Genomic DNA, 12,464 nt, shown 5'->3' with positions numbered 1-12,464 from the left:
GCTTGCCCCTGTGTACAGCCCTCTGCTCCTTGGGGGAAAAACTCTATCACGTATTCCTACCCTTCTATGGAACCTTCTCTGTCAATTGTCAGTTGGCTCTGCTGCTATCCATCTGCAAGTAAATGTATATCAGACATATTTCATACTAAGGATTATGCTTAAGCCAAAGATCAGCGGTATACTTGATATATTTTTATATTTCATGCAAATTTTCTTTTATCAGTTGTCCGTAGAAGCAAACGATAAGATTACAATGGTTAATCATATTTTCATGATACTTCATGAGTATTTTGGAAAAAATAAATTTAAATGCATTACATGTTTACGTTAAAGTAGCCGTTAGTTTTCATATGCTATACAATATGTGTATACATGTAGGTCACTGTCCAGGAAGTATACATTCACACAGTAAACACAATTGAATAAACAGTAGTGTTAGTATTCCAAACTATAATAGACTTTTTTTACAATTTGTGCGCAAGTTGTTTACAAACAATTATTATTCACAATAATTAGACACATAACATAACATAATATTTCATAGGTTTATTGCAATAAAAGGCCTCGAGCTAAAAAAGGAAAAATTCAATACAAATACACTAGCATATTTTTAATTTTAAAAGTTTCCCCGAGGGGGGTCACACACCTTTCAGTCGATTATTTCGTTCATTCCAATTTCAATTTCCGCTTATATGTATGTATATATAAACATAAAATCACAGATACTTGACCACAACAGCTGTCCCAGACTTATTTTGAAGCTGCACTCTCACAGATTGACTTATATAAACAACTTTTATTTTATTTTTTGTCTTGGAAAGATCAAATGTTTGCGTAAATAATATCTGCAAACCAATGATACAAGATTACTGACAAAAATCAGATCGTAGATTTTCATATTTCCGTTCGAAAATTATTGTCTTATGGCTTAAACCGTTACTAACGTTTTAAGAAAAAATGCATAAAACATCATTTTTTGAACTTAAATATAAACATCTGCGATCTGTTTTTTATCAGCAGTCTTATAACGGGTTCCCATCAATTTTCGCAAGGAATTGCTCGTTCCAAGACAAAAAATAATAAAAGGTTGTCAACACGTTCAGTCTGTGAGAGTGCAGCTTTGATAGTTGTATGTGACCTCTAATGGGTACACTCGAACTTGATTCCGAACAAAAAGAGAACGTTTTGTTGGCTTTTCATATCGTCATGGAATGCTATACAATAGGGTTAGTGGGTTAGTAGTACTGCGTTTTGATCAGGGAGGTTGAATTCGACTTGAGTGGATTTTTGCAGATTTTGATCTGCAAAAATCCACTCGAGTGGAATACAACTTCCCGGACCAAAACGCAGTACTTATAACCCTATTTATCATGATTCATCTAAAGTATTTACATATAATTTCATTTTTTTATTCTGTGTCCCTTAATTGTTTAAGTTTGATATGAGATATCAACGAAGAATATAAATTATTGTATGTCCAATGACGTGACAAATAGTCCATATTTTTTTTGTTTTTCCAATTACAGGGTAAATGCGGAGTTAACTGGCAACTATTCGCAAACTCATGAACAGCTGTTTGATTCTTAATCATGCATCCGACTTTCATGATAATGTACGATGCATCCATTTATTTTGTCAACAAAGAAATTGTAAAGCAAACGTCATTCGTTATAGAAGTACACTGGTTGTTGATTTCTGTCATTTCGTGTTTATGCTTTTGCTTGACGAAGGCTCGGAAATGCTCAAATGTACAACGTTTCGACACGCTACTAGGCACACTTGCGCATTCCGAAGGGCATGAAAATGCAGCGATATGATATATATTTATACTGTTTGATGCTTGACTTGTAATTAAAAACACTTGTTACTGAACTTATATTGGAGCTAGATATCAGAGTGTTTATAAATGATTCTATTAGTAAACATGTATAATACAAATTCTAAAATGTATCAGGTAACAATACAATAGGTGTAGACTCGTTAAACAATTATACCTCGTTAAAACGTGATTTATTTCAGATTGACAGTTTGATATCAGGAGACATCCTTTAAATGATACTAAAATGTATTGGTGTTCTATAGCACTGGTTTATGTTCAAAAAATATTTTTTACATTTTTGCTACGTCCAATCCAGCAAGTCCACAACCATGTATCTTCGCCAAAATGATTAGTATATATGACACTAACCAGCAAAGAAGAGCCATGCTTTGGTATAGTGTCATGAGTCGAAGGCTTCCTGCATCATAGTGTTTTCCGTACATTGTCGTTCTCCGGGCAGTAGCAAATAATATGTTTTGGCAAGTTTTTACAGATACGGATACACAAACCGATGCAAGGCACCAAAGACGCGGCTGAATAGGTTTAAGTGTGAATATAAATATTCGAATGAAAGTGAACCTAGAATATATACAAGTTTTAACATTCAAATAAGTGATTGAAATATGCCTCACTAACACGGTAATGATTTATAGCGGATTATTTCCGACAACATTCGGCAACTGCGGGTCCTATCCGACGCCGAGGCAAATTCTATCAGAAAAAACTTCGCGAAAAAGCTGGGTACAGCTCTATGGAGGCCATTCGTTGCCAAAAGTCCAGACGTGTATGTGTGTATTTTAGGTTTGTAACATTATTGATTTACCAATTTACATTTTACGACCGCCAACCCATCGGTTGTATGTTTACATTTTACACTGCTTATTTTCATTGTACCGATTGGAGTTTTATTCTCGTTGCATCTATTTAACAGACGATTCAGTCGTGTTTATAAAGTTGTGTTTGGTAAACACACGTCGTTCTGTGAAAGTCACATGCCGAGTTTTACATTGCAGTGTGTAGAAGACAGATTTTCAGTTCGTAGCTCTACAAAGTACATTGTATGTTGGTGACTTTTCATTCGCAGTTGAACATGTTTACGAGATGAATTTAATTTAATTTATAGTTAGCTCCGCCATAACCATGTCTTAACTCCTCCTTACGTCTTTCGGAAATTTCCGCTATCACTCGGCTCTATTTAAACCAATTATGGATACTTTGGACTTAAGATACAATGCAATATCAAATTTAAGACTGGAGAAATGAAACCATATCCAATATTCAGAGCTGTGGGACCTCCCTAGATGTCATTCATCGCAGGTTTCGCGGTATTTTGGGTAAAAAATTACTCCTTTGACGAATATCCCATCAACCGATGGGGGTAAAACTCCCCTTTTGGCTTCAAAATTCTGTTTAAGTCACACTTGGGGTTGTGACGGGGTCAAGCCATAATGCAGCCATTATAGGGCGCGGGCAGACCTATATAAACTCAACAACAACAACATTTGGACCATGGACATTGCGAACCTTATTATGGACATTACGAATCATCTATATTATGACACTATGGACTATGATTTGGAAACAGGATGGATTATAAATTAATTCATGTCGAATAAACTAATATATGATATTACAACATGTTTTTGTCTATATAATAGTCACTAATACGCACATATGACATGAAATGAGATGTATGCAAAATGATACTTGACTCAAACACAACAAAATGTAAGTCATTAGCATTAAATTATACTTCAAGAATGAAAAGTCCCATTGTCTTATTTTTTTTAAAGCTGCAATTTCACAGATTGACCGTGTCGACAACTATTTTTATTTTTTGTTTTGGAATGAGCCAATTTTTGCGTAAATGTCTGGATACCAGTGGTATAAGACTGCTGACAAAAGATCAGATACAGTTTTTCAGTTTTACGTTCGCAAATTGATGTTTTATGGCTAAAATTGATACTACATTAACGTTTTAAGAAAAATGAAAAATGTCGGTAGTTTTCCAAACAATTTAGATCTGTTTTATTGTGAGTAATCTTATTATTTATATAGAACGCATTGCTGCCAAAATCAGCCGAGTCTGGGACAAAAAAAGGTTGTCAAAACTGTCAATCTGTGAGAGTGCAGCTTTAAATTACTATAAACACTATTTTACATTCTACCATTAGAGGACACTTTCTTGCCTTTTTGCAATGTTTTAGATTGCAAGTAATATTAGATAATTTAAAATTTACGAAGAACAAAATATAACTTTTCATTAAGTTGAAATTATTCACTTAGATGCCCCAGAGGTTTATTACCTGGTAGCTGGAACTGTATGGATAACATACACTAAGATTACAACTTCATATAACTCATACATTATACTGTAACGAATATTATTTTATAAGTAATTAATAAAGTACTGTATTTTAATGATGAAGTGAATAATTATATAAAACTGGACCTAAACTAGAATTTAACATCATGGTCCGAAGTGTCCCTGAGCAAGGTCCGAAGTATCTGGTCCGCGGCGGTCTTCTTCAAATATTTTAGATATTTTTAAACTTGAAAAGAGTTTCTCATTCGAAGGACATGGTAGAGTACAGTAGTAACAGTTTGTACTAATCAAATAGATGCAATTTCATTTATTGCTAATAAACAATTATTACTTGCTGCTACCTTCTAAACCCCACCCACACTCAACAGTCAGGGCTTTTTTCACATTTAGGTTAAGCGGCCCCAACCCTTTTGGAGGGGAAAAATCGCGCGTTTGTTTTTCTAATCTAAGACTCACGATATCTTTTTTTCATGTTCTTGAAATCCCCCACTTGATTGTTATGGTTCACAGTGGCAGATCCCGTAATTCATAACTGGAGGACACAAGTGGGTTGGAGGGCTGTTCTTCCATCCACATGGATATTTTGTTTCAATGATTTATTGAAATGACACGTTTACACCATACATGCTTATTAAGATAGATAGTAAATGTATAACATCAGACAAAACTAGGTGGATATCATTATGATGTCACTAACAAAGTCTGTATCGACAGTAGTGTGTACATGTTTGCATGTAAGTGTAATTGAGCAAAAACTTACATCTTCGTGAAATTGTAGACTGTGGTACAACCGGGAATTTACAGGAAGTAGGCGAAGATGTTATCTCCCTTGCTTGATACGACGGAAATAAACGAAAGAAAATCCGATTGGTTAGCTCCGCTCATTCACCTTCGTTTCTTTCCGTGACATTTACCATATAAGGTATAGGCGATATCGTCTATCCTTGTAATTCTGGACTTGTCAATTCACTTTTGTAAACTTGGACTTGTTGGACTGCAAATGTTCAGTTTACGAATGCGAGTGTCGATCTATGTTTTAGTGAGTTTATACAGGGTAGATCTGACAAATATACATTTTGACTACTATAATGATAAATGTCAAATCAATACGGAAAAACTGACGAATAGAAACAACAAATAGCCCGTCTACATTGACAAATGTAAGAGATATTTAGTACGATTAAGAAGCACATTTTGGTAATTACACGTCTGGACTTTTGGCAACGAATAGCCTCCATACAGCTCAGCAAATGTTTGATTTTATACTTTTATCTTAATAGTTTTTAGAAATTATATATTTATTTTAAAGAATGACCAGATTGTTGGTGACTGCAACTATACAGGGCATTTTACGATTGTGTCAAAGAAACAAAACAATGGCGATGGGTGTTTTTGTTTTTCTTTTGAGTTATCACTCATTTAAGCATTAATCTCACCATATACCGGTCTCATGTGTTCACCTTTGATTATAATGTATTAATTGTTTGGTGCCACATGAACATACGTTTCGAAACAAATATGCAATCATACAACTTGTTTTTGGGGGGTTGATAAATATGTGTATTATAATGATTATTAAAACTTACATCATTTAAATATTCAGACTAGTCGTACATTAAAATGTGGATAGTCTTGTACAGGTTTATACAACTAACTGCTGATTTTTCATGTTTGATTTCACTAGTTCACAGGCAGGCACCTCTATGCGAAGAAATTTTTTAAACTACAAGCTGAATTATTTAAAACAATTTGGGTATTATGAATAAACATTTTCAAATTATGTTCACATTAAACCAATACGATCGTCATTAATTTAGATGAAGAGATATAAGTAAGTTAAAAAGGCACATGAAGAAGAGGCAGCTCCAACAATCCACGTGTGCAGTTAACTCCCGAGGTTCAATACGGTTACTGAGGCTACCAGAATAGTGATAAATAAGTCGAATGGGCAGCTCCAAAAGTCATCATGTAAATTCAAGTTCCTTCATTCCCGGGTCCTCTGCTGTTCCTATTGGGGACCATGGACCCCTTTTTAAGTGTCTGTATATTTACTTGATCGGGTACATATAGAGGGGGCAGCCGCCACAGGTCACATATTATGCTCGTTCTTCCCCGGGTGCCCTGTTGCTTTGGGCACAAGGAACTATTTATATGTAATGACAATACGTTCTCGGGAAGAACGAATAGTTATTATTCGTGTCGAAACCTCTCAGTATCCTAAATTTTCTGTGAGGACGGGTTGAGAAGTGACGGTGATCTACTCACAGGCCCCTTATATACAGAGAATGCAAAACGCTTACAAGAAGCAAAATGTAACGCTAGTTGTACAGTAGAAAAACGTTCAATAAATTACTCCATCCTCAGATATACGTACAATACGTCTAAATACGTCAATATGCGTTGCAGATACGTCATGTAAGGGTTAGATATAGGTTAGACGTGTTTTCATTGATTCAAAAAGTTAGCTCTACGGTTCACATTCATGCATGCTAATGTATCTCGACGTATGATCAACGCACCTATTACTTTTTCGGCGTATGTCTAGGGTATGCGTTATGAATGCTGAACCTATGAAGAGGACGTCGGAATTCGCCCAAAATGTTAATGCATGTACACGATTTTATTTCAATCTCTGCGTCGAATGACGTATGCACGCTCATACCAACGTGTTTTAACGTATACAAATTATGCCAATCTACCCTATACGTATGTCACCGTACACCAGCGTGTTGGTGAAAATACATACATCGGCATTATGTACTGCAAGCCGTTATCATAAGGCGTGTAAATGCTGTTCTTTGGCTAATACGTACCGAACCTAGGCGAATACGTACCGTAATAAGGCGTGTAAGTACTGCACTCAGACTTATATGTACCGTAAAAAAGCGTAAAGTAACCTACCACGACTTTCTGGTACTGTAGGTAGGCGCTTCAGTTCCACACTTCGGCGTAAAAGAACAGTTTAAAAGTGTATATCTGACATTCTAAGGCCTACCACGGCATTCAAGTACCGTACTCATATGTAATGCGTAAAGTACTAAGGCGTGTCAGTACATTGCTGAGGCGTATCATTACCGCATTAAGACGTGTCAATACCGTTCTAAGGCGTATCAGTGCCGTAGTGAGGCGAGGGATTACCGTACTACTGCGTGTAAGTATCGCCTTAAGGCTTGTCCGTACCGCACTTAGGCTTGTCCGTACCGCACTAACGCGTGTCCGTACTGCACATAGTCGTGTTAGTACCGTACTTAGGCGTGCCCGTAACGCACTTATGCGTGTCCCTACCGAACCTAGGCGTGTTAGTACAGTACTTAAGCATGCCCGTATCGCACTTAGGCGTGTCCGTACCGAACCTAGGCGTGTCAGTACCGAACTTATGCGTGTACGTATCACACTTAGGCATGCCCGTATCGCACTTAGGCGTGCCCGTACTGTCCTCAGACGTGTCCATAGCGCACTTTGGCGTGTCCGAACCTCACTAAGGCGTGCCCGTTCTGCACTTAGGTGTATCCGTACTGCACTTAAGCGTGTCAGTTCCGCATTAAGGCGTGTCAGTACTGCACATAGGCATGTCCCTACTGCACTTCGGCGTGTCAGTACTGCACATAGGCGTGTCCTTTCCACATTAAGGCGTGTCCAATCTGCTCTTAGGCGTGTAGTACCGCACTTAGGCTCGTCCGTACCGCACTTAGCCGTGTCCGCAGTACACTCACGAGTTTCCTTACCGCACTTAGGCGTGTTAGTCCCGCATAAAGGGGTGTCCGTTCCGCACTTTTTCCGGTCTGCACTTAGTTGTGTCAGTACTGCTCTTAGGCGTATAAGTAACGCACTTATGCTGGTTAGTACTGCATATAGGCTTGTTCGTACCTCACTCAGGCGTGTCCGTTCTGCACTTTGGCGTGTTCGTTCCGCACTAAGGAATGTCCGTACTGCACTTATGCGTGTTAGTACCGCACTTGGCGTGCCCGTATCGCATTATGGCGTGTCCATACCGAACCTAGGCATGTCCGTTCTGCACTTAGGCGTGTTAGTACCGCACTTAGGCGTGCCCGTATCGCATTATGGCGTGTCCATACTGAACCTAGGCGTGTCCGTTCTGCACTTAGGCGTGTTAGTAACGCACTTAGGCGTGTTAGTATCACTTTAAGGCGTGTAAGTATCACTTTAAGGCGTGTCCGTACTGCGTGTTAGTATCTCACCAAGGCGTGTAGGTATCACTTTTAGCCGTGTCCGTACTGCACTTAGGCGTGTTAGTATCACTTTTAGGCCCGTCCGTACCGCACTCCGACGTAACCGTATCGCACTTAGGTGCGTCCGTACTGCACTTAGGCGTGTCCGTACCGCACTCAGACGTATCCGTACTGCACTTAGGTGTATCTGTACCGCACTTAGGCCTGTCCGTACCGCACTGTTTGTTATACATTTCTATGCATTGATATTGAATAAGAGTGTCACTTTAACATAACACTCTCAGCTTATTCGTTAACTTTGTACATGCATTCACGATCGTGTTTATTTATTTGTTCATGTTTTGACGTAATGTTTGAACTTTATGCACCAGTCAATTGTTACCACGCCCCCTTCCACCCCCCCCCCCCAACCCCAGGTTCTGGGAATAGCGGGGATTTTGACTTTCGGTTCAGCCAAGCCTGGGTAAAATCACTTAGGCTGTCCGTACCACACTTAGGCTCTCCGTACCACACTTCGGCGTGTCCGTACTAAGCCGTATTAGTACCCTCTCACGGCCTTTAATCACCGTACTATGGCGTATACGTGCCGAAGTAAGGGAAATACGTACCTTAACACAGGGAATCCGTATTGCACTAAAGCTTATAAGTACCGTACATAATTGTATATGTTCCATGAGGCGAACAAATACCCTGTCACGGTGTTTTACTACAGTACTATGGCGTATACGTACCGCACTAAGACGTGTTCGTACGGTACTGAGGCTTGTCTGTACCGTACTATGGCGTATACGTACCACACTAAGACGTGTGCGTACGGTACTGAGGCTTGTCTGTGTCGTACTATGGCGTATACGTACCGCACTAAGACGTGTGCGTACGGTACTGAGGCTTGTCTGTACCGTACTATGACGTATACGTACCGCACTAAGACGTGTGCGTACGGTACTGAGGCTTGTCTGTACCGTACTATGGCGTATACGTACCGCACTAAGACGTGTGCGTACGGTACTGAGGCTTGTCTGTACCGTACTATGGCGTATACGTACCGCACTAAGACGTGTGCGTACGGTACTGAGGCTTGTCTGTACCGTACTATGGCGTATACGTACCGCACTAAGACGTGTTCGTACGGTACTGAGGCTTGTCTGTACCGTACTATGGCGTATACGTACCGCACTAAGACGTGTTCGTACGGTACTGAGGCTTGTCTGTGCCGTACTATGGCGTATACGTACCGCACTAAGACGTGTGCGTACGGTACTGAGGCTTGTCTGTGTCGTACTATGGCGTATACGTACCGCACTAAGACGTGTGCGTACGGTACTGAGGCTTGTCTGTGTCGTACTATGGCGTATACGTACCGCACTAAGACGTGTGCGTACGGTACTGAGGCTTGTCTGTACCGTACTATGGCGTATACGTACCGCACTAAGACGTGTGCGTACGGTACTGAGGCTTGTCTGTACCGTACTATGGCGTATACGTACCGCACTAAGACGTGTGCGTACGGTACTGAGGCTTGTCTGTACCGTACTATGGCGTATACGTACCGCACTAAGACGTGTGCGTACGGTACTGAGGCTTGTCTGTACCGTACTATGGCGTATACGTACCGCACTAAGACGTGTGCGTACGGTACTGAGGCTTGTCTGTACCGTACTATGGCGTATACGTACCGCACTAAGACGTGTGCGTACGGTACTGAGGCTTGTCTGTACCGTACTATGGCGTATACGTACCGCACTAAGACGTGTGCGTACGGTACTGAGGCTTGTCTGTACCGTACTATGGCGTATACGTACCGCACTAAGACGTGTGCGTACGGTACTGAGGCTTGTCTGTACCGTACTATGGCGTATACGTGTGCGTACGGTACTGAGGCTTGTCTGTACCGTATTATGGCGTATACGTACCACACTAAGACGTGTGCGTACGGTACTGAGGCTTGTCTGTACCGTACTATGGCGTATACGTACCGCACTAAGACGTGTGCGTACGGTACTTAGGCTTGTCTGTACCGTACTGTGGCGTATACGTACCGCACTAAGACGTGTGCGTACGGTACTGAGGCTTGTCTGTACCGTATTATGGCGTATACGTACCGCACTAAGACGTGTGCGTACGGTACTGAGGCTTGTCTGTACCGTACTATGGCGTATACGTACCGCACTAAGACGTGTGCGTACGGTACTGAGGCTTGTCTGTACCGCACTTAGTGGTGTCAGTGCCGCACTCAGTCGTGTAAGAATCATATCACAGCGTTAAAATATCGGGCGTAGACGTAACGCTCTATTAGCGAACTAACGCGTATTAGTACCGTATAATGTATATGTGTTGTTCATAGTGATCGTTACACACGATAACAACGAGTACCGTGACATGGCGTCATTGTTTAGGGCCGCTACGGGGTCGGGTCGTAGTACACAGTCCAGTTTGGAAAAAATGATATCGTTTTAGAGCATTTTGATATTGTAGCAGTTTAAGATGCTTTAAAAAATATTAAGAAGTTATGCACCAGTCAATTGTGACCACGCCCCCCCCCCCTCAAGTCGAGGAAATAGCCGGGACTTTGACTTTCGGTCCAGCCAAACCCGGGTAAAATCTCCGCCCTGCGGGGACGAACTTATGGTTAAACCCCGGCCAAATGCCCCCGCACCCCAGCGACTCTATATAATGCCCAATCTCCGCTAAATTTGGCGCTATGACAAAACCACCGCGTTTACCCGGCCCTGCGGGGCCACCTGGAAAGTAAAAACACGGCCCTTTTCATTGGCTATCCCCGATATACCATGGGGCGTGGTTACAATTGACTGGTGCATTACTTTAAATTTTACGAAATAAACATGTAACTTTAATAACTAGTTAATTATTTTTAATAGTTTCTACCCTATATGAGGGTTGGATATCATCAATGCAAACTTATATTGCCATGGCGAAAACACGTCAATGCAAATTGAACAAACATACTCGACCCACATTCTTCTTCCCAGTGATGGTGTTTGCGCACCTTAGTGAGAAGGGGGGCAGTTCATTAAAATGCATGATGGATGATTAAATACACCGGTACAAATAACACAGCAATGTCATCCAGGGTTGTAATCGACGATTATCTGGGGGAATGAAACGGTGCAGGCGGGTCCGTGGCCTGGACGAAACACATAACGTCTCTAAGCGGCCTGTCGTCTGTGATGCATGTAATGGGTAAGATAGAAAGTTGATAAAACAAGATACCTATTGCAAATAATGCGTAACGATATCAGTTATGCTTCCGTGCTATATGGATTTATAAAACACAATACAAAGGAACGGTAACTCACGGTGACGTGACAGTAAGAGTTGCAGTCCTTGTGTGCAGACAGATATTATGCATGTTCGCATGTTAATTCACTAGCTCTTCAGATATTGCATGGAGCTTAAAACCATCTTAAATGTTGTCATTTTAAACCAGGCAGGTGTTCACATAATGAGACCAGGCCCCAATATCACGAAAATACTTAAGTCAAGTCTCAATCTCAATGGCAACTCATTTTTCCACATTGTAGTATGACAATATTAAACAAAATACTAATGTTTTACTATTTTAAAAGCACATTCACAAGTAATTATGTTGATTAACATTATTGTTCAATATTCTAAAAAATATATATTTCTACAGCACAAAATGTACTTGAGTAAAATAATACATCTGACTCAAGTACTTTTTTTGCTCTCAGATTGTTTTAATAAAATATTGACCTTTTTTAATCAACATAATGAGTGAGAGAATGCGATTTCAAAAAGGGTTAACACATTTACAATTTGGAATCATATGATGTTTATATTTGATAAAAAGAGACTTGACTTAAGTATTTTCGCGATATTTGACTTAAGTATCTTCGTGTTATTGGGGCCAGGTTTCGTCGCAGTGCGGCATTATTCCCATTACCCATTTGTAGTCGTATTTGGATCAGTTCGTTGTTTTTGTCTATAGGACTGAGCGTTAGAATATTATTTCGGACACTACTCACAGCACAGCCCTTGGGCTAGTATTTCATGACAAAATGTTGTTCTCACTTTTCTCTTTCATTCTCATTTTCTCAAATACGCAATTTTTAAACCTCATCCTTTTATTTAAACCAATTTCAGATGT

This window comes from Mya arenaria, chromosome 13, assembly GCF_026914265.1.
Source record: "Mya arenaria isolate MELC-2E11 chromosome 13, ASM2691426v1".
Classification (NCBI taxonomy): Eukaryota; Metazoa; Mollusca; class Bivalvia; order Myida; family Myidae; genus Mya; species Mya arenaria.
Note: the sequence above shows the minus strand (reverse complement) of the source record.